Source organism: Theropithecus gelada, chromosome 7b, assembly GCF_003255815.1.
Source record: "Theropithecus gelada isolate Dixy chromosome 7b, Tgel_1.0, whole genome shotgun sequence".
NCBI lineage: Eukaryota > Metazoa > Chordata > Mammalia > Primates > Cercopithecidae > Theropithecus > Theropithecus gelada.
The window spans coordinates 86,691,442-86,696,489 of NC_037675.1; the positions used below are offsets into that span (position 1 = coordinate 86,691,442).

The 5,048-nt window shown below is 37.3% G+C and overlaps 1 pseudogene; it reads left to right on the forward strand.

Moving 5' to 3' along the window:
• The first annotated feature begins 4,604 nt into the window (after nucleotides 1-4,604).
• Nucleotides 4,605-4,683, forward strand: LOC112629639 (annotated as a pseudogene).
• The last annotated feature ends 365 nt before the right edge of the window (nucleotides 4,684-5,048 follow it).

Below are 5,048 nucleotides of genomic sequence, written 5' to 3' on the forward strand. Positions count from 1 at the left end.
CTGCCACCATGTAAAACATGCCTTTACTTTTCCTTTGCCTTCTGCCATGATTGTAAGGCCTCCCCAGCCATGTGGAACTGTGAGCCCATAAACCTCTTTCCTTTATAAATTACCCAGTCTTGGGCATCTCTTTATTAGCAGCATGAGAACATACTAATACAGTGTGATGAAATACAATGAAAATTTCATAGGAGAGATCACTTAGATTTGGCAGCTCTGGGAGATTCTTTTGAGGAGGTGTCATTTGGGCTGGGTTTGAGCAATAGATATTACTAATCTGTTTAGAAATAGAGAAGGACAATGAGAAGAAATTCAGAGGGTGAAAGGTAGCAAGCATAGCTCAGGAACAAGAAACACAATCATCATAGAAACATTTATTAAACTTAGAATATGTACCAGGAACTAATCCTTGTGAATATTAACAACTTGATCTTTATGATGACAATATGAGTAGGTGCCATCATTGCTATCTCCATGTGAGGGATTAAGAAATTGATGCACAGAGAATTTATAAAACTTGTCAAGGTCATTCAGCTAGTAAGTTGGAAAAGAAGGGTTTTGGTTTAGGCTACATGACGCCAGGACTCACGCTCTTAACAACATCTCTGTAGGGTCATATTAGACTCACACTTGGTAATAATTAAAGAAAATGTGTGAATGAGAGTGAAGGGAATAAGGTCACACTAAAACTTTAAAGAAGACAGTGGAAAGTCTTAATATTATGGCTAAGAAGAGTTGAAATATTTTAAATGGAAGAGAAGTTATTTAACATCTATGATGAGAACAGAACAATTATAACTATGCTTATATTACACAGTATAAACAAATTCATAGTATTTATGGGGTTGCAAATAAGGAAACCGGCTCTAGCTAACTTAAGAAGAAAAGAAGTGCAGAATTGAAAAATGAAGCCTAGGAAAGGGGAGGAACTAGACAGTTTTGGTCATCTACACTGAAAGATCTTCCTGGCACAACTTGTCACCTGGAAGGCAGACATTAACAATGACAGCCACTAGCGGCTCACAGTTTTGATGTCTTTGTCTAATTTTAAATCCCTGAAAGAGGTTACTTTTTGGTCTCAGTTTGAGTTAAGAGTTCATACTTGGACCAACAATCATATCTGGCTTGAAGTCCAAAGACACAGAAAACCGGCGTGTCAGTGTATCAGGGTTCGTTCTGAAAGCAAAGAAGATGAGCAAAGCTGGAAAGACGTATCAACTTTAATACTCAATGATTTGAAAAGCCTCAGTGTGGACAATGAATAAAAGGGAGATACTGGATGTGAGGAGAACAGTCACATTGCAGTGATGATGATCTTAGAGTTAGGTAACAAGTGTTTATATGAGGGTAATGTATGTTGAAATGGAAAATTAAGAAGTATGTGATTATCAGACATGGGGACAGAATTTTTAAAAAGTGAAGAGTCAATAGTCATGCTGAAGTTTTCAGCTCAAGTGACATGGAATATATTATTATACACTCATTCCTTGCTGTTCAAACTCAGCCAGCATTCACAGACACCACACTGGGGAAATAAACAGCACCCATGCTAGGGTTTACCTGTTGAAGACTACCTTCCTGGCACACTTTGCAGGTCTTGTTTAAAGTTAACATAAACTTGCTATGGTATATGTGTTACATTTTATGTAAGTTTCACCTATAATAGTATTTTTAAAAATTATTTCTCTAACTACAGGTCCTCTTTGGGTTAGATGAAAGAACTTCTACTATATTAAAAATATCATCAATAAAGATACTTATTTTCTTAAAGTTCCCACTCTAGATGGGATAACATGAAAGTCACTGGAATTCAAAATATATGAGACAACATTTGTATGCAAGTGACTTGTAATCTGGAAAGGAATCAGGACCTAAAAGATAAATTGTGAGCCAATGAATAAGATAGACAATATATGATACAGCAATTCAGAAGAGGCTGGGATAGTCAGAAAATACTTTATAGAAAAAATGATAGGACTAAAAGTGAATCTTATGAAAGGGATTCTGACAAGGTTCAGATAGTGTAAGATTCCTAAATAACTGTTGATATATTGGATGGACATGAGGAAGTCCTGGATAACAATGTTGGAAATAGAAAGTAACACTTAACCTACTCTACGTGCCAAGCACCATGAGAGATACTTCAATAAGTCATGTCATTTCATTCTCCCCCAAATTTCCAACTGCCTTAGTCTATTCAGGCTGGCATAAGAAAACATCATAGGCTGGGTAGTTTATAACAACAGAAACTTATTTATCACATTTCTAAAGGCTAGGAAGTCCAAGATCAGGGTGCCATCATTGTTAGGTTCTCGTGAGGGCCCTCTTCCGGATACAGACTGCCAATTTCTTGCTGTGTCTTCACATGGTGGAAGGGGCCAGGGAGCTCTCTCAGGCCTCTTTTGTAAGGGCATGAATTCCATTCATAAGGACTCTACCCTCAAGACCTAATCCCTTCCCCAAATCCCCACCTCCTAATACCATCACCCTGGGAGTTATTTTAACATATGAATTTGAGGGGGACACGAACTTTTAGACCCAGCATCAACCAAGATGTAATTTATTATCTCCATTTTATAGATGATAAAACTGACTGAGAAATAAGATATCTTGTTGAGTATCACAAAGATGGAGATAGTCAGAGCCCAGATCATAGTAGGCCAAATTCTTTGGGCTGCACCTCGTGGTTTTTCAAATGACAGGCTAACACAAATTTTATACTACACAGGTTTTACCTTTACTCTCTCTAACAACTTTTCAAATACATTTATTCCCCAGACTACCAAATATTCAACTTCAAGCTTCAGTCTACCTTAGATATTTCATATTTAACTAAAGTTTCGATTTTCAAGACCATGTTCCTAGCCACAGGCTTTCTCTCCAGTTCCGAACCTACATTGCCCATTGTCCATTGGACATTCCTATCTTTCCTCCATATCTGTATTTTAGCTTCATAATAATTGGCACCGAGAAGTCTCTTTTCCTCTTAGAAACTCATTCCCAAAATAGTTATTTCTGCAGAAGGGTCTACCAAGTCCCCAGTTATCCAGACCCAAAAAATCAGTCACATTTGCATCTTCTTTTTCTTTTATCCTTTGGACGAAATAACAAATCAGTCTGAGAATTTATCCTTTGGACTAAATAACAAATCAGTCTGAGAATGCTTTTCTCAGTCATTGAAACCTTGCAATTCCCATTGGTTCCAATTATCACCTCCTGTTTTAGGCATTCCTCTGATATTATTTGCTTAAGAAGCTGTTGAGTAGCTGTCCTTATGGTCCTGAGTAAATTTTCTCTTATCATTCACTACCATAACATTCTGTTTTTTTCCTAGCACTTTTAACAGTAGAAAATTTTATTATTTACTTGTTTTATTATTTAATATCTATCTGTCTACTAAAATGTAACTTTCGTGAAAGCAAGGATTGCTTCTTCATTCTACCACCTATGCCCCTCTCAATGTCTGACACAGGAGATGTGCTTAGTAAATATAGCCAAGTGAATAGTCTTTCCAAAACTCTACTTCCCATTTCTCTTCACAATACTTCCTACATCCAGCTGTAAGAGAAATGTTTCTTGAAGTATAGCTCTAAGAAGCCATTTTTCTAGTTTAATCATCTAGTGTTAACTTATTGCCTATTAAGTTAGCTATTAACTACTACTAGTTCCAGCATTCAGATGCATAGGGTCCTCTGCAATGTGAATACAAACGACACTTCTATGTACAGTTCCCTTACTCTCTTTGTCTCTAAATCAAATGCTGTTTAATTTCCTGTCTCTATGTCTTCTCTGTGTGTTTGTAGCATCTTCCAGAGTGTCTTCTCCCTGTATCAGACGGTTTAAACTACATTTTTCTCTAGTAATGAATAGATTCCAACCCTTAGTGGGTTAAAACCACAGAGGTGTATTTCCCACTCACATTCCTGCTTATCATGTTTGCCTGTGGCTTTGTTCCATGCCCCTCCATTCTCAGAATAAGCTAATAGAGCAACTCTTCTCTGGAACACAACAGTCACTTGGCAGAAGGAACAGAGAGAAAGTGGGACTCTGAAAGTTTTTTCTTGGAAATGGTGAACATTGTATTAATGAAAGGCAGTTATTTGACAAAATCCGACCTAAATGGGGTAAGGAGTATAATACCTCTCCATGTTCTGGCCCAGTATGGAGAAGTAGTGAATATTTTCACTGTAATACTGTGTTAGTCTGTTCTCACACTGCTAATAAAGACACATTTGAGACTGGGTAATTTATAAAGGAAAAAGATTTCATAAACTCACAGTTCCGCATAGCTGGGGAGGCCTCACAATAATGACGGAAAGCCATTAAGGAACAAAGTCACGTCTTACATGGCAGCAGACAGGAAAGAGCGTGTGCGGGGGAATTCCCATTTATGTAACCGTCAGATCTCCTGAGACTCATTCACTACCATGAGAACAGTGTGAGAGAAACTGCCCTTATGATTCAATTATCTCCACCTGGCCCCACCCTTAACATGTGGGGATTATTACAGTTCAAGGTGAGATTTGGGTGGGAGACACAGCCAAACAGTATCAAATATCATCTACTTCACCTTTCTATCTCAGTCATTAAAATGCTAATTATCCAAGACTGTACTTTCAGGGATCATTTCTATAGTTTGTTACCAGAGTAGTTTCTCTGAACGTGTAGAGCACTAAAATGCTAATTATCCAAAGAGACCCATGCCACTAAGATGCTTTTCCCCATTCTGCCAGCCAATATTACATTGAAAACACAAAGCATATTACTTAAACCCATCTTCTAACCTTATTTTTCTCTACTTTTCTTATTCCATCATTCCCCAAAACCCCATATTCTGATTGCAAGTTTTACTAAGACCTGGTGGCTATGGCATGTAACACTCAGGAAAATGCCTTGAACACAGTAGATGTTAATAAATGTTTATTGAATGTAGTCGATTTAATCACATGTAAGGAGACACTGAATACTTCCATGCTAAGAAGGATATGAACAAACTATATTTCAAGCTGATTAATGTGGTAACTGAAACAGTATTTGCTTATTTAAGC